The sequence below is a fragment of the Sorex araneus genome, chromosome 5, assembly GCF_027595985.1.
Source record: "Sorex araneus isolate mSorAra2 chromosome 5, mSorAra2.pri, whole genome shotgun sequence".
NCBI classification, from domain to species: domain Eukaryota; kingdom Metazoa; phylum Chordata; class Mammalia; order Eulipotyphla; family Soricidae; genus Sorex; species Sorex araneus.
The window spans coordinates 109,176,494-109,195,519 of NC_073306.1; positions in this window are offsets into that span (position 1 = coordinate 109,176,494).

Genomic DNA, 19,026 nt, shown 5'->3' on the forward strand with positions numbered 1-19,026 from the left:
CACCTGGCTGATCCTGGTTCAACCCCTAGCACCCCATATGGTCCCCTGAGCACTGCCCAGGAGTGATCCTTGAGTCCTAAGTCAGAAATAAGTCCTGAACACTGTTGGGGGAAGGAAGGAAGGGAGGGAGGGACAGAGGAAGGAAGGAAGGAAGGAAGGAAGGGAGGGAGGGAGGGAGGGAGGGAGGGAGGGAGGGAGGAAGGAAGCTTAGGGATTAATAAAGCCTGAGGGCTGGAGTGATAGCACAGCGGATAGGGCATTTGCCTTGCACGCGGCCGACCCGAGTTCGATTCCCAGCATCCCATATGGTCCCCTAGCACTGCCAGGAGTAATTCCTGAGTGCAGAGCCAGGAGTAACCCTTGTGCATCTCTGGGTGTGACCCGAAAAGCAAAAAAAAAAAAAAAAAATTAATAAAGCCTGAAACAAAGAAAGGTCTTCAAGAAAATATAGCTCTTGGAGCCGGAGAGATAATACAGTGAGTGGGTAAGGCACTTGTCTTGCATCAACCAGCCTGGGTGTGATTCCCTGTATCCGTGTCATTAACCCAAGCACCTCCAGGAGTGATCCTTGAGCTCAGAGCCAAAAGTAAGCCCTGAGCATCACTGGGTATGGTGATGCTAAACAAGCAAAAGCAACAACAACAAAAAGAAAATGTAGCTCTGGTAAAATCTCATCCCTAAAACCCAGACAGCCCTTCAAATCCCCACCGTGTCTAAGCCTCCTGTGGCTTCCTCTCTCAGGCAGCTCGCGGCCCAGGGTGAACTTCTAGTTTACAGGAGGCGACTAGAAGCCTCAAAATTGCTGTAGGCATAATTGAAGCCCCAAAGTACAATCCAGAAAAGCGGTCAACTCCGCCAACCTTCCCAAGAAGACCGAGTATCGGGGTCTGCCCTGCAGCTGTGCCCAGCTCTGTCCGATTTCCGCTGGGACAAGTTCATTTTCCGCAGGGGGCAGCTTATTAATTTACCTTTTCCCATCACCATCCAAGTGCTCAGCTACCCAGAGAAGCAACTGCTCTTTCCAGCCATGGGTCTTCTTCATAAGATCTTTACGCTTCCAATTTCCACCCAGAAGCTGTTGCATCAACACTAAGAACATGGTACAACCTTGTAAGAAATTGGGAAAATGGAAGCAGAGGGCCAGAGAAAGAGAGTTCAGCATGCCAGAACACATGCTTTGCATGCTGGAGGCCCTGGGTTCAACCCCAGAGTTGCACAGTCCCCTCAGCACCGAGAGAAGCAACCCCCAAGCACCAAACCAGGAGCTACTTCTGTGTGACCTCTGCCCTCACCAGGAAACAGAATGATCTACTGATTATGCAAAACTCTAAGCTGGTGTTCTACTCAGAAATGATTGTCCTTGCTACACGGACTGGACTCTGCTAGGGCCAAAGTGATAGCAGAGAGTAGGACTCTGGCCCTGCATACAGCCAACCTAGGTTCTGGGGCTGGAGTGATAGTACAGCAGGGAGGGCGTTTGCCTCACAGGTGGCCGACCCAGGTTCAATCCCCAGCATTCCCCCAGGGACGGTCCCCCGAGCTGTGCCAGGAGTAATTCCTGAGTGCACAGCCAGGAGTCACCTCTTTTTGAGTGTGACCCAAAAAGCAAAAAACAAAAACAAACAAAAACCCCAAGACCCCCCCCCCCCCCAAATAGCCAAGCTGGGTTCAATCCCAGGCACGCCATATGGTCCCCACATCAGGAGTGATCTCAGAGCCAGGGGTAAGCCCTGATCATTGCTGGGTGTGACCTGAGCCCTCTCCTATACCCACCCCGCCCCCCGCCAAAGAATTGAACTTTGCTTCTTCATATTTTTATTTGTGGGCCACATTCAGCTGTGCTCAGGGCTTATTCCTGGCTCTGTGCTCAGGGATCACTCCTGGCAGGGCATGGGGTACCCTAGGGGCTGCTGGGGATTGAACCCCAGTCAGTTGTATGCAAGGCATGTAGATAGTACCTTATCCACTTTACTATTACTATAGCCCCTGCTTCTGCATATTTAATCTATTTGTTTTATGCCTGTCCCCATAAAATATAACTTCATTCTACTTATAAATAAGGATAAATAATTCCCAAATTCCCTTGGAAAAGTATCTGAAGTTCCAGTCATTAAGGCTAAGCCAGATAGTCCAAATTGTAGTTTAATCCCACAGGTCTATTTTTGACATTATTTGTGAAGAATGGATCTTATTATATGTCTTTGACTGGACGTATGAAGTTAATTTAGGAAGGTGTTGACAGTGACTTAACTTGACACTTAGCTATATGACCTACGGGAAAGTCAGAGATTTCTCTGGGTGTTTGAGAGCTTGGCAGACACCCTCAGAGCAGCTGTTAATAAAGCATGAAGGCTCCAGTGAGCACTGTTCTGCAGAGATGTTACTAAGCTCTCTGGACTGAAAACCAAAGGTTCAAATGCAAGTACTGATCTCTAGAGAAGCCATTTCTCACACAGGCAGCTTTGAGGTATCAGGACCAGCAACAAGAATTGTTCTTTTGCTTTGTTTTTGTTTTGTTTTGGGGCCATGCCTGGAGATACTGCTGGATATCCTGATAATTCTCAGGAATTACTCCTGGTGGTACTTGGGAAACTATACAAGTTGCAGGGGATTGAACCTGGGGTTGGCCGCATGCAAGGCAAGTGCATTACTGGCTGTTCTATGCCTCTGGCCCCAGGGATTGCTTTTTTATTCTTTAGTGAATGTTGCAACAATGTTGCAATTTTACCGAGAGTCAGAGGCACTTTACTCGGAGAATAAATATATCTTTTGTGGAGGATCACGGGACTGCCTCCAGAGGTTTGATGTTATGGCCTGCCTGAGAGCAGCCTGTTCAACCTCCTTTTATTTATAAAATTAACATACAAACCAATCATATTCAGCCACATAGGCAAATATGCAAATCAACCAACAGAAATAGTAACCGCCACTTAAAGTTACAGTAACCAAAACATAAACCGTTTACATCCAGGCCTAGCTAGGCCTGAGATTTAAACCCTTTACATCCAGGCCTAGCTAGGCCTGAGATTATGGGATGTTGTATACCAACAGTGAAAGTGCGAATGCCAACTGGAGCGATAGCACAACGGGTAGGGCGTTTGCCTTGCACGTGGTTGACCTGAGTTCCTCCGCCCTCTCAGAGAGCCCCGCAAGCTATCGAGAGTATCTTGCCTGCATGGCAGAGCTTGGCAAGCTACCCATGGCATATTCGATATGCCAAAAACAGTAACAAGTCTCACGGTGGAGATGTTACTGGTGCCTGCTCGAGCAAATCGATGAACAATGGGATGACATTGCTACGGTGCAGTGCAGTGAATGCCGAGCGTAATGATCCCAGTGGTGGTGGTATCTGGAATAGGTTGTATTAATGTAAACTACAGGGCTCTGTTTCCTCAGGTCCAATGCCGGGATCACTTGCAGCAGGTAGAATTAGAGATTCCAATGCACGTTCTCAAGCTCTAGCTCAGGACTAATCAAATTCTGGGTTTGGGCTAATCAAGACTCAGGAATGTCCTATATTTTGATAGCAAGGAAGTTGTGTTAAGATTACACACATCCAGGGACCCTCTGCACCTAAAGACTTTGATTCCAAAGATGTAACACATTCGGGCATCCAGCGCAGCACCCGAGAACGATGCACTGGGACACCAAACTGGGCTACAACTCGGTGCTGCTGGGGGTGGATTTTTTTTTCCTCCCCACCCTGTCTTCCTGCATGGAAAGCGGTGGGCTGGCGGCACCATGTGGCAGGCGCCATCTTCTGTGACTCCAGACCCACAGGTATTCGGATTTTACTTTGGGGGCTCCCAGGAACTCATGGGAAGGGGGCGTAACCGGCACGCCCTCGGCCCAGATAAATCCGGAGCCGCTGAGCGCGAATCGGACCCTCTGCGCCTAAAGACTTTGAATTCAGAGACTTCTTACAGCAATGCACTGGGACTGTGAGCTGGGCTATGTAATTTCTGGCAGAATTTTCCCTGGACTTTATACAGAAATCCAAAACCGTGCGGACGCGTCCGCGCAACTTAACATTTATAATTGTCAGCAATGTGAATCGGTTCCATTTGAACAGGTCTGACTTGGGGGGGGAAACTCCAAATAATAACAGTAAGTTTTTGTTGAAAATATTGAAGGTTTTTAATGTAGCAGCCACCTCTGGACTGTGAACTAAGCAAAAGCCCCACGCTGGCTGACGTGGCGTGGCATACACCATACTATGAGGCGCAGGAAGAGGGATGAGGGGGAAAAAGAAAATGAAAAAAGGGAAAAGGAAAAAGAAAAAAAAAGAGAGAGAGAGTTATGTCAACTATAGTGAGTTTTGTGTTGAATTATGGAATGTAATCAAGGTAAAAAAAAATGAAGTGAAATTCATTAGTTATACAGTAGGGGGTAGGGGGTGGGGGCGGGGGTATACTGGGGTTTCTGGTGGTGGAATATGGGCACTGGTGAAGGGATGGGTGTTTGAATATTGTATAACTGACATATAAACCTGAGAACTTTGTAACTTTCCACATGGTGATTTAATAAAAATTAAAAAAAAAAAAGATTACACACATCCAATATAAAAACCTATGTCATTGGAATTAAGGGAAGGAAACCAACGTGTTTAGGGAAAGTGAAACTCCCAGAACCAAAAAGTAATTCTTTGTCCCTGGGGAGGTGGTGAGGATCAGCTTCTCCAGAGTCAACAGTAGCTCAATCCCTAGCATGAAAAACAAAGAAAAGAAAAAAAGTTGTTCTACAACTTTGGTTCCTGAGGAGACCCCTGCCATGGACAGAGGTATAAAAGGAATTTTCCCAGGAGCCACAACTCCCTCCAGGTCTCTGAGAACCTCCTACTGGACTGGGAACATTCTAGAATTCCCTGGGTGTTTGCCAGAGTAGGGCTAAGGTTGCTAACCACAGCACTTTTTCTTGTAGGACCCAAGGGGAAGACTCCTCAATAAGCTAAAAGTTCCCTGAAGGTGCTTTTTTTTTTTTTTTTTTTTTTGCTTTTTGGGTCACACCCAGCAATGCTCAGGGGTTCCTCCTGGCTCTGCACTCAGGAATTATTCCTGGCATTGCTCGGGGGACCATATGGGATGCCAGGGATCAAATCTGGGTTGGCTTCATGCAAGGCAAACACCCTACCCACTGTACTATCGTTCTGGCCCCTCCCTGAGGACTCTTTTTTTTTTAATAAGAATTTTATTTTATTGAATCACCATGTGGAAAATTACAATGCTTTCAGGCTTAAGTCTCAGCTATACAATGCTGAAACAACCATCCCTTCACCAGTGCCCATATCCCACCACCAAAAAAAAAACCCCACAGAGTACACCTCCCATCCTGCCCCCCCTGCATCCCCCCTCCCCCTTTGTAACTGATAAGTTTCAATTTACTTTCTGTTTACTTTGGTTACATTCAATATTTCAATACAAACCTCACTATTATTGTTAGGAGTACCCCACTAGAGTCAGACCTGTTGTGAAGAGATATGAGGTCACTTGGTTTTGGATTTCTGTACTTTAACAACTAAGTCCAGGGAGATTTCTTCCAGATACTGGATCATTGCAAGCTTGTAAACCCCATCTGTGGTCGTCATAATATGGCAGTCACCACGCCCTTCATCCCCGGAAAGGAAGAGGCAGAAAGAGAAATACCTTTCCCCTCCTGGGCGGGCACAGGGCCGTGGCTTAGTTCTCAGTCTGGAGACATTCTGCGAGGAGCTGCCCATGCCGAAAGTAGTGTTGCTGGGTCTGGATTCATGCTCATGCAGCTGCGGAGAGGCCGCACACACGTGCGGCCCTGGGGATCATATCTCGGTGGCTCCCTGAGGACTCTTGCAGAGTATTCTAGAATGTCTCCAGGAAGGCAAGGAAAAAGAAGAAAATGTGCTTGACAAGGAGTAGCACTGTAGCACTGTCATCCCCTTGTTCAAAGATTTGCTTGAGCGGGCACCAGTAACGTCTCCATCGTGAGACTTGTTACTGTTTTTGTCATATCGAATACGCCTCGGGTATCTTGGCAGGCTCTGCCAGGCATGCGGGCGGGATACTCTCGGTAGCTTGCTGGGCTCTCTGAGAGGGACAGAGGAATCGAACCCAGGTTGGCTGCGTGCAAGGCAAATGCCCTACCCGCTGTGCTATCACTCCAGTCCTGACAAGGAGTACAGATTGACAAAGCAGTCAATCTAGGAGGATTTGAAGGGAAACACCCAATGGTAATTTGGGAATGGAAATACCAAATGGTGCAGTGTTAGTTACCCTGCTTATACAGCCAGGACCATCTTTCAGAACTGAACTGTGACGTTTGGGAAGGAGCAACAGCAGAGATGCCTCCCCCCTCCCACGATGGGGACTGCTTTGTCAATCTGTACTCAGTGGAACTCAGTTAAATTAAAATGTGAGAGTCTGTGGACTGGAGTACAGGGGTCCCTACCTTTGCTTGCACAAGGCCAACCCAGGTTCAACCCTCAGCACCACATAAGGTCCCTGGGTGTGGCCCCAAACCAAACAACTCAGAAACCAAACAACTGTTTCTGAGGAGGCAGACAAGTCTTTGGGGCAGAATGCTTCTTCCCCAGGGAAATGCCCCAAGGTGTACCAATGTATTAAGATTTTGAACTCTCATTCTGAAGCTTGTTTTGGACAAAGAACTTTGAATTTGTTTGGATGAAAGAGTTTTTTGAATTTGGACATTTGGACTTTCTGAGAAGAACAAAATTAAAACAATGTCATCCGGGGACTGGAGGGATAGTACAGAGGGTAGGGCATTTGCCTTGCACACAGTTGACCCAGGTTGAATCCTGCCATCCCATATGGTCCCTCAAGCATCACCAGGAGTAATTCCTGAGTGCAGAGCCAGGAGTAACCCCTGAGCATCACCAGGTGTGACCCAGAAAGCCAAAAAAAAATTTTTTTTAAAACAAGACAATGTCATCTAAGTTTGCTACTTAGAATTTATTGACACAAACATATGGAAAAACAACAACAACAACAAGACCTAAGAGTTAGAAAAGGCTTATTAGAGTGTTTGTCTTGGTAAGAAAATTTCCTCTCTATGATATAAATAGCTTTCTGAAGACCTGGGGGAAGGGGTGGGGATCAGCTTTTCCAGACTCAAAAGTAGAACCTGAGTTCAACCCCTAGCATGGGTAAAAAGAAAAAAAGTTGTTCTACATGAATGCTAATGGAATATTAACTTACTTTTACATCTAAGTAATAACATTGAATTAAAAGATAAATCCTTTCATAATCATGTATAAAGGCAACTAGAATCAGACTTCTACCGATCTCCCATATTACATCTTTTGCTAAGGTCCATTTATTCACAACTCATAAACCACACTGGCCTTCCACAAACACTCCACACTTGTTCTCCTTTAAGATCAATTTTTTTCTGTCTCATATATTCTGTGATCCTCACTCTTCACATACATAGTTGTTCATTTTCATGGAGTCATGTTACATGTATCAAAAATCAAAGTGTTTAAGAGAAGGAGATACTACAGATCAATAAATGGACACAAAGATCCCCAACAAAATATTTGCAAATTGAATTCACAAGACATGAAAAGGATCATACATGATCCAGTGGGATTTATTTCAGGGATGCAAGGATGGCTGGTCATACACAAGTTAATATAATACATCAACAAAAGGAAAGATAAAAATAATATGATCATATCAATAGACACAGTAGCTTTAGACAAGATTCAAAATCCATTTATGAGGAAAAAAAAACCTCCCAACATAATCGGGATAGATGAAAAATATCTCAACATAGTTAAGGCCAAATATGACAAACTCAAAGCTAACACTGTCCACAGTGGTGAGAACGAGGCTTTTCCTGCAGGTCAGATGCAAAAGAAGTATGTCCACTGTCAACCGCTATTATTCACCATAGTATTGGAACTCCCAGCCATAATTAGTAGGCAAGAAAAACAAGTAAAAGGCATCCAACTTGGAAAGAAAGACTGTTGCTTTTAGTGGATATCGTGCTAATGCACATAAAAAATGCTAAAGACTCCACTAAAATGTGTCTGGAGGGATAGTATAGTGGTTAGGTCTCTTACCTTGCACGTGGCTGACCCTGTTGCATCTTTATCACTTTATATGGTCCCCAGGGCACTTCTAAAAGTGAGCCCTGTGTTGAAAGGTAGGAGGAAACCCTGGAGGCACCCAGGATGTGATCCCACAAATAAAAAGCAGTCCTACTAAAATGATTAGAAACAATCAAGAAAATAAGTCCCTCCCCCAAATCCTTTTTTTGTTCTGGAGAGACAATACAATGGATAAATGCTAGCCTTATAAGTGGCCAACCCAGGTTTGATCCTGGCATCCCTCAAGCCTCTAGGAATGATTCTTAAGCACAGAGCTAGAAGTTAAGCTGTGAGCATGGTTAGCAATGGTTCCAAAACCAAAATTGAAATTAGCTTTATGAAATGATTCAGGAACTCTATGCTTCATTATCCAACACTAAAACACAAATTCAAAAAGATGTATGCACAATCATGTTCCCTGCAGTGCTATTTACACTAGCCAAGATTTAAATTATAGATAATTTAGAGACAATAGAATACTACTCAACTGTTAGAGAAGATGAAATCCACTCCCCCTTACTTTTTTTGTTTGTTTGTTTGTTGATAGGTCATACCCAGAGGCCAGAGGTACTCAGGGCTTACTTCTGGCTCCACACACATGAGTCACTCCTGCTGGGCTTGGGGATCATATGGGATGCTGGGATCGAATGCAAGTCAGCCATGTGCAAGGCAAGCGCCCTACCCACTGTACTGTCTCTTTGGCCCTGAAATCTTCCCTTTTGATACAACGGGGATGGCACAAAGGGCTAAAGTGAAGTCAGAAGGAAAAAAAATATCGATGATCTCACTCATAGGTGGTATATAAAGCAAGAGGAGAGACATGTCTAGTTAAAACCTTCAGTAGATTCTGACTATTCTGAAGTTACCAACCAGGAGGCCGAACAGGGGGAGGTCAAAGCTCTGTGGTGGAGAGACAGTAGCACTCTGAGGCATGGGGAGTACCTCATATTCCTAAAACATGAGAACTTCTGGAGTTTAATAGCCCATGGTTCCATAATAACATCAATCTACAAAATAACTAAAACCAGTAAGAGACGTAGGACAGCCTCCACTCGCCTGATAACCCTCTCAGAGCTGATAGACAGCACCCGCACAGCTAGTGAGAAACTTTTGATGAGGAAGCCTGTGAATGTGTTCACTGTGGACTAAAGTCCTGCACTGCCCCCTCTCGCCCCCCCCCCCACGCTCCAGCACACACAATTTTCACCCAATTTGGGCTTTGGACTAAGAAGTTCCCATAGTTTGGGAATAAATACCAACCAAGCCTTGCTTGAACGCTAGCTACTCATCCTGTGGTAGGTAACAAACCCTGAAAATGGGGGAACTAGCTCGGATGAAAAAATTCTAATGTGGAAATGGTGGATTTGGGTAGAAACATACAGAGGGATGGATGATCAGCCTCCTACATTAATTCAGAAGGCAGCTGTTCGCCTATATTGTACCTGCTGGGGATTGTCTTTTTGTCTTGTTTTGGTTTTATTCATTTTTGTTTGGAGGCTACGCTTAGCTGGATCTGAGAGCCAATCCTGGCAGTGCTTGGGGATGATTATGATACGAGAGATCATAGAAGGGAACCAGCTTCTCAAAAGCACAGCGTGTGGACCAGCCCAGACCTAGCTCCCCAGTTTTTGCTGGAGTCTCGAGGGTGGAGTGTGACTAAGTAGAAGCAGTCAGGCAATGGGGTTTCACATCCTGACTCACATCGCTCAGTCATAGATGGTTCACAAGATGGATCCGTTGGCACAGCACCCTCTGGAGTTGGCAGCCTGTGAACTTGAGAACTTTTAATGAAAGAACTGAGCCTGAAGAGAATCAGTATAATATGCTGAACCAATATCTATCAAATCAGCAATTAGTTCATGAGAAAAATCTGTTAAGGAAAATCAGCATGATCTTTTCTTAAGACTCCAGAGGCATAGCTAATATACTCGTTATTTGGTCAAGAACATGACAGGAAAGGCTGTTATCTAGTTTTATCATACATCTCAACTCAGCAGAGAGAGATGACTTTGTGATAATGAAGTACAACATTTGGCAATCAAATGCATTAGAAGAAGAAACAAGACTAAAATCTCCAGAACCTAGCTCAGACGACATTCAAATGGCCACCTGGCATATGAAAAGATACTTCTGGGGCTGGAGCAATAGGACAGCGGGGAGGGCATTGGCCTTGCATGCAGTTGACTTGGGTTTGGTCCCCTGAGCATCACCAGGGGTGATTCCTGAGCATAGAGCTAGGAGTAACCCCTGAGTATGGCCAGGGGTAACCCAAAACCAAAAAAAAAATTTTTTTTGAGAAATAAATTTTTATTTATTTATTTATTTATTTATTTATTTATTTTATTGAGTCACTGTGAGATAGTTACATGAGGCTGACACCCAAGGACAGTAGATACAAGGGCCAGGGGGATTGCCCCATAGCTGGAACACTGCTTCATGAGCAAAGGGGAGAAAGCAGATGGAATAGAGAAGGGATCACCAAGAAAATGGTGGCTGGAGGCACCCACAAACTTCGAACTTGAGTAAACTTGTGGGTAAGAACAGGGAAAATTATGTTAGTCATGAAGGTATTTCTGCAAATCACCTAGAATATGTGATCCATGTATTACAGTTAAGAGTTAATAAAGCAGAATTATTTTTATTAAAAAGGAGAGGCCACCTAAGAAAATGACCCTGTGACAAATGGCTGTAGAACAGCTTAGGGCAAAACTTAATCATTGAGTCATTGTCTTTTAATTTTTTTTAATTTTTATTTTTTTTAATTAAAAAAATTTTTTTAATAAAAAATTTATTTTATTGAATCACCATGTGGAAGATTACAATGCTTTCAGGCTTAGGTCTCAGTTATACAATGCTGAAACAACCATCCCTTCACCAGTGCCCATATACCACCACCAAAAAAACAAAAAAAAAACAAACCACATAGTACACCTCCCATCCCGCCCCCCCACCCCCCGCCTTGTAACTGATAACTTTCATTTTACTTTCTGTTTACTTAAAACCAAACATTTTTTTTGTTGTTGTTGTTTTGCTTTTTGGGTCACACCCGGTGATGCACAGGGGTTACTTCTGGCTCATGCACTCAGGAATTACTCCTGGCGGTGCTCATGGGACCGTATGGGATGCTGGGAATCGAACCTGGTTCAGCCACGTGGAAGGAAAACACCCTACCTGCTGTGCTATTGCTCCAGCCCCTAAAAAAGCCAAAAAATTTTTTTATAAAAGTAAAGATGTTTATTGTCAGTAACCATTAGGGAAAAGGAAATCAAGCCCACAGTGAGATGGGTTTACTCACATCACGTCTTAGTGAGTGGTTATTATCAGAAGGCAGGAAGTGGCAAGTGTTGGTGAGGAAGTGGAGAAAGGAAACCTTCACAAACTGGTGAAGGGAAATCAATGGTGTGGTCACAGTGAATAGTGCAGTGAGTCTTCTAGAAGTTGGAGGTAGACAGAGCACTGGATAAAGAAACAGTGGTCTGCAGGGCTGGAGCATGTACAGCAAGAAGGGTGTTTGCCTTGCACATTACTGACCTGGGTTTGATCCTTGGTGCCCCATATAGATCTCCTAAGCACTGCCAGGAATAAGTCCTAAGTGAAGATCCAGGAGTAACCCCTGAGCACAGCTGGTGTGGACCCCAAAGCAAACAAGCAAACAAAAAAGAAGCAGTGGTATAGCACTACTTGGTTATAAGAAAAGATGACATCATGTGATTTGCTACTGCATGGATGGTGCTGGAGCAGATCATGCTGGGTGAACTCAGCCAGGAGAGGGGCAGACACAGAATGATGTTTCTCATGTGTGGGTATTCAGAAACATAGTAAGGGAACAACAAGTGGACAAAGGCAACAAAACATGAGAACTGTGTGATAACACAGGATGGGGGAATCCTGAGACAAAATGGTGGGAAGTGGAATGCATGGAGGGAATGAATGGGTGGAGGGAATGAATAATGGAAGGTAGGAATGGGTAGAAGGAAACAGACTCTCGTGGAATGGAGTGCTGCATGCATGAAACTCTGTCATGAACAATGTTGTGAGTCATGCTGCCTCATACAAAAAAATTTTTAAGTTAGGGATTAAACTACCACGTAATCCAGAAATTATACCTCTATTTATCAAAGAGTATGAAAACATAAACTGGAAGACATATATGCACTCCTATGAATCAGAACAGTTTAACAATAGTCAAAACAAAGGTGCCAAAGAGATAGTATAGTGGGTAGGGCACTTGCCTTGCATCGGGCCAAACCAGGTTCAATCCCCAGCATCCCATATGGTCTCCTGAGAGCCACCAGGAGTGATCTCTGAGTGCAGAGCCAATAGCAACCCCTGAGCATCGCTGGGTGTGACCCAAAATAACAACATTTAAAAAAGACTTTTAAAAAGTGACTGCAATTGTAGGTGAGCCAGTGTAAATTCATTCAATAAATTATGATTATATGTATATAAATTAATTAAAAAAATTCTGAACTAACTTGGATAAAAACAAATTATATTTTTGGGTTTTTTTGGGGGGAGCCATACCTATCAGTGCTCAGGGATCACTCCCGGTGACCAGGGGACCATATTGGATGCCAGGATCACACTCGGGCTGGCCATGTGTCAGACACCCTGCCTGCTGTACTGTCCGGCCTCCAGGGAACTCCCAAGCAGTGCTGGGGTGGCAGCACCCGAGGGTGCAGCTGCTTTGGCCCTGCGGTGCTGGTAGAGGAGGGGGCCCAGGGCCAAACTCAAAGTAAATCAACACTCATATGAATGAGTCCTTTATGTTGTGATGCTTTTATTTTTGTAGAATTCCCCAAAATTGGAATTACTGAATCAGAAGCCATGCATGCTGCGTTTTAACTTTCCATGTGAGTCTATCTACTCATACCACAGAGCATGCATGGGGGCCGGAGAGACAGCATGGCGGGGAGGCTTTGCTTGGCACATAGCTGACTTGGGTTCAATCCCCGGCACTACATATGACCCCCCAGCCCCCACTGGAAGTGATCCCTGAGCATAGAGAGATGAATAAGCCCTGAGCACTATCAAAACAAACAACCTCCCCATCACTTCTTTATAAACATATTAAAATTTCACGAGTACAAGCAAGCATGATTGGAATGCAATCAAGAAACATTGCGGCACCTGAGGACTCCACCAGGTACACTTTGACCTCTCCCAAGTGCACCCTATGCCCCTGATCTAACAACTCGCATATTTTTTTTTAATTCTAAGACATTGCAACATTATTTCCCTCCAAGAGGCATGCAAATTCACATGCCAGAAGCATCCGTTTCACTCCCTCCTCTCTAACGTTAAATGTGACTTTTTCTCACCTAAACAGTATCTTGCTTGTATTTACACTTGCATCAATGAGGGCAGCCTTAAGACAAACTCCTCGGCAGACAACAAAAAACAAGATCTCCTACATCTCCCTTTTGCTTATGCTTCATTCCTGGGGTTGGCACAGGAGATAGGGCTTAACCAGGAATCGTGGGTCCCTTGCCAGCATCCCCAGCCCCCTCAGTGTGTCTCCAGGGAGTTCTGAAGGTGGGCAGGGGGCAAAGATGGGCACACTGCATGGCACCCTGCTGGACCCGGGACACAACCTGGAGCTGGAATTTTGCAGTGAGGAGGCCACGGTAAAAGAATTCTCCAGACTAAACTGCAGCCAACTGAGCACCTATAACAGCCACCACAAACTTGTGACTCAAAGCCGAACAAATCTCAGAGCCCTCAGGAAGTTTGCCATGTGTCTCACTGACTCAAACGAAGGCCAATGGAGCAGAGGATCTCTCTAGAGACTCTATAGAAGGCTTGTTTCCCCCCCCCCCCTTCCTTTGCCTGCTTCTAGAAACTTCCAGCCTCCTCCAAGCCATGAACCTTTCTTCCAGTTTTGAAGCTGGTGAGGCTAGTTCTTCTCCCAACACCTTTCCGGCATCTCCTGTCTTTCTCTTTTCAGGCCCCCTGTGAGGACATCGGGCCCACCTGGCTCCCCTGTTTTCTGTTGCTATGATGCACAGCATCGATTTCACCTGTAACTTTTAATTTTCCTTGCCCTGTCAGTAAATTAGTCATAGCTTCCAGGATTAAGAACATAAGGACATGGACAACTTGGCTTTTGTGTGATTGAGTGTGAGTGTGTGTGTGTGTGTGTGTGTGTGTGCGCGCGCGCGCGTGCGCATGTAGGAGTTATTTTGACTGCCATACTTTATTAGTTGGCATGCTTTGCAAGTTAAAAAAAAGAGGAAGTTGGTGGGAAATTATGCTGGTGAAGGGATGCATGTTGGAACATTGTATGAGTGAAACGCAATCATGAACAACTTTAATGCTTTATCTCACAGTGATTCAATAAAAAAAATTAAAAATTATGAAAAAATGAGGAAGACCAGGAAAGAGATGTAGTGACTTAAAGAACTGAGTCTTCTGAGTCTTTCCTCCCTTCTGGAATCTTCTTTCCCCTATGTTGGTTTTCAGCTTAGCAGTTTAACAACTTAAAATTAATTAATTAATTAATTAATGGGGTTCAAACCAGGCCTCTCTCTCTCTCTCTCTCTCTCTCTCTCTCTCTCTGCCATACACGACTGTGCTCAGGGATCACTCCTGGCAGCACCCGGGGTACTATGTGGGATACCAGGTCTGCCCTGTACAAGGCAAATGCCCTACCCACTGTACTGTCTCTCCAGTTCTGTAAAATTTATTTTTTATAGGGGTCACACCCAGTGGAGCTAGGGTGACTCAGAGTCACTCCCAGAGATGCCAGCAGTGCTGAGCTGACCAGCTGGTACTCAGTCCTCTAACCCAGGCCGGGTGGTGCTCCTGGTCCCTCGACCCAGGACCTTGCACATGCGCAGTGTGTGCTCCCTGCCCTGCATCCTTCCCCACCCTCCAGCTTAGCGGCTTTGAGGAAGATGAGGAGAATCACCTGCCCCACCTTAGTAGTTTTCCGGACCAATCCAGCTCTCTTCGGGCCAAACTGTGGCCCAGGATGCAACGCACTCCACAGGTCCCCTGCAGCTGGGATAGGGGGGAGCCTCCTGAGTCACCGGTGGGCTGCGGCTCCGGTGGTGGTCGGAGGAAAACCCGCCGGCTGCTAGCCCCAAGAGCCTCTCTGCCTTCGACGTGTAGGGTGCGGCTGGTCAGAGCTTTGCCTGGAGCTGCCGGAACCAGGATGTTGCCGTGAGGAGAGAAACTCCCTGAGCACGGAGAGCAGAGAGAGCCCACACAGCGGACCCCCGTGCCGCTGCGGCCCCTGCATCCAGGCCACGCAATGAATCGCCTCTCAGATCCATCCCAGGCTTAAGAAGGGGAGAGGGGCTGGAGCGATAGCACAGCGGGTAGGGCTTTTGCCTTGCACGCGGCCGACCCGGGTTCGATTCCCAGCATCCCATATGGTCCCCTGAGCACCGCCAGGGGTAATTCCTGAGTGCAGAGGCAGGAGTAACCCCTGAGCACTACCAGGTGTGACCCGAAAAAAAAAAGAAAAGACTAAGGAAAGCTGGGTAGCGACAGCCAGTGGAACCGACCAGCAGCGGCTGTAGGACAAGGTGGAACAGGGCAGCAGAGGGCGGGGCTTGGCCAGAAAATATCTGGCAGGGGCCGGAGTGATGGTACAGGGGGGAGGGCGCTTGTCTAGCATGCGGCTGACCCAGATTCAATCCCTGGTATCTATATGGTCCCCGTGAGCCCACCAGGAGTGATCCCTGAGTGCAGAGCCAGGAATCAGCCCTGAGCACCGCTGGGTGTGACCCAAAAGCAGAAGAGGAGGGGAAGGGAGGGGAGGGGAGAGAAGAGGGAAGGTTCTTTATTTTATTATTTATTTATTTATTTATTTATTTATTAAAGTAAAACAGATTTTATTTGGAGTTTTTTTTGAAGGTGTGGAGGGTAAGAGATGGGGGGATGCAGAAAGACACACACACATACAGAGAGAGAGAGAGAGAGAGAGAGAGAGAGAGAGAGAGAGAGAGAGAGAGAGAGAACGCAGGCTTCTCCAAAGGCGGAGAGAGCCCCTACACACATCCCAGCATTAGACACGAAAGCATGAAAGTCCACATCTCAAGAGGGGAGATGTGGGTGACACCTGTGCTGGGGTACCACATGCGCTCGGCCACGTGGGCACAAGCAACACATGGGCTCAGGCAGCATATGTGCCAGGAGAGGGTCTTCAACAATTTTCATGTGAGATGTTAAAGAGATGGAAAAAACAAGGAGAGAAGCATATGGTCAGTGGTTCTGAAATCTTCTGGTTTTTTGTTTTGGTTTGGGGCCACACCTGGCAGCGCTGGGGGGGTCACTCCTGATCTGGACACTCATGAGTCACTCCCAGTGTGCTCTGGGGTACGTGTGGTGCCAGGGATGGAACCCAGACCTCCTACTACAAAAGCACAGACTCTATCCCTTTGAGCATTCTATCAGTCCCCCTCCCCCACCCCCCAGAGCTTTTCTTTTTTTAAGATCATTTTGAACTTTTTAAAGTTATTGAAATGAGGGCCAGAAAGAGAACACAGCATGTAAGAGCCATACCTGACACATGGCTGACCAGGAACATATGGTCTCCAAGCACAACTAGGGGTGATCCCTGAGCAGAGCCAGGGGTTGGCCCCCAAACCGGAAAAAAAAATTAAATGATTGAATTTATGTGGATTATACTCATTGCTATTAGAATTTAAAGCTGAGGAGTTAAAACTAAGAAGAATCTAAATAACAATAATGAGTCTTGATACAATGAAAGAACAAACACATTTTATGATGACTCTCAAAATGGAAAAATAAAATGAGTGAGAAGTTTTGCGGCATTGTTTTAGCATTTTTTTCCAGATGTCTTTAACATCTTATTTAAGACAAAGGAAATTTGCTAGATTCTCAGAAGTGCCTCTGCATTCAAGACATTGTAATTCCACACGTCACTGAATGTTGTAAAGGTACTGACACTGAACCTTTGCAAAGGAATGAGTTTTATTTTATAATTTTTTAATTTATTTTTTGCTTTTTTTGGGGGTCACACTCAGCAATGCTCAGGTGTTACTCCTGGCTTTGCACTCAGGAATTACTCTTGGTGGTGCTAGGGGGGACCATATGGGATGCTGGGGATCGAACCCAGGTTGGCCGCGTGCAAGGTAAATGTCCTACCCGCTATACTATCGCTCTGGCCCCTATGTTTTTATTTTTAATTTATTTAATTTTTTTTTCTTTTTGGGTCACACCCGGCGATGCACAGAGGTTGCTCCTGCCTCATGCTCTCAGGGAATTACTCCTGGTGATGCTCGGTGGGGGGAGGGGGTATCATATGGGATGCTGGGAATCGAACCCAGGTCGGCCGCGTGCAAGGCAAACGCCCTACCCGAAGTGCTATTGCTCCAGCCCCAAGAGTGAGTTTTTAAAAAGAGTATTTAAAGGTTTTATAATGCATAAAATTGGTTTTGACCTGCGAGCCCCTGAGAAGATCTCAAGGATCCCAAGATCCTGTGGAGACAATAGAAAAAATAAAACCCCGTTGTTCTTTGGAAATGGACCTGAATTTTTGAGTTTTGTTCATGCTACTCTCTAGCTGGGTGATTTAATTACGTTCCTTTTCTTTAAAAATTGAATCATGCTGAGATACACAGTTACAAAGTTGTTTATGACTGGGTTTCAGTCATACATGAATTTTCTGAGTTTCCATTCCCCCCCTACCCCCATTCACCTTGTAAGTTTGTGTTGAGAGTTAGTTTGGATAATATGTACAGGAAAAAAACTCAGCTCTCTGAATACCACCCAATGCTGGATTATTTTATCTGTCATTACAACACCATGAACCAAGTGGTATTCTCTGAGTCAAAGCAACTGGCGTTTCTCCAAGCGCTGGCAAGAGGCAACCCCAGTAACTCTATACAGCAGATTCTGTCAGCCCCGCTGGTTCGCCTTCATGTCTGCCCAAACAAGTGACTCAGGAAATATGGCTCAGGGAACCTGGGGCCCCCGCAGGCCTGGGCCTTGGGTCACAGGCCTACCATTCATCAGCCGTGTGATCTGGGTCTCTTCATATCTTTGAACCTCTCTCTGCTTCCTTTCCTCATCTGAAATGCTAACTGGGCACAGAGCAGTTACATTCTTAGTCAGCATGGCCGCTGGGGAACTCGGGAAGTGTGGCCGCCATGGTACCTTACCTGACTTTCTAAGTAAATGCTAGTGTCCATAGGATATTTCGCTTTCAAGTTCAAGTATGTGTTTCCTGGCACAGCACCCCTCCTGCTGCCCCCCTTGACATGTATGAGGTTGAGCCCCCTCCCCAGTTCTGCAGCTGTGATCCCTGCTATGCACTGCAGTGGGACCTCCAGGGCAATGCAGCCAATCTGCAGGTCTGGCCACTTCGATGTGACAACAAGGGCAGGGAGGGAAACCCAAGCAATCCTGATACGGAAATGGACATCCTCGCTTTGGTGGCCACAGGACTGACTCTGAGCTTCCCCTCAGCCAATGAGAAAAGGGAAACGGAATCAATTTCATGCCATGTCTATTAAATAAAAATCTAATGATTTCCTTCCTTCCTTTCTATTCCTTCCTTTCCTTCTTTCTTTCTTTTTGGCTTTTTGGCTTTTGGAGTCACACCCAGCAATGCTTAGGGGTTATTTCTGGCTGGCACTCAGGAAATTACTCCTGGCAGTGTTCAGGGGACCATATGGAACACCAGGGATGGAATCGAGGTTGGCCGTGTGCAAGGCAAATGCCCTACCCACTGTGCTATCTCTCTGGTCCCCTCTTTCTTTCTTTCTTTCCTTCTTTCTCTCCCTTCCTTCCTTCCTTCCTTCCTTCCTTCCTTCCTTCCTTCCTTCCTTCCTTCCTTCCTTCCTTCCTTCCTCCTCCTTCCTTCCTTCCTTCCTTCCTTCCTTCCTTCCTTCCTTCCTTCCTTCCTTCCTTCCTTTCTCTCTTTCTCTCTTTCTCTCTTTCTTTCTTTCTTTCTTTCTTTCTTTCTTTCT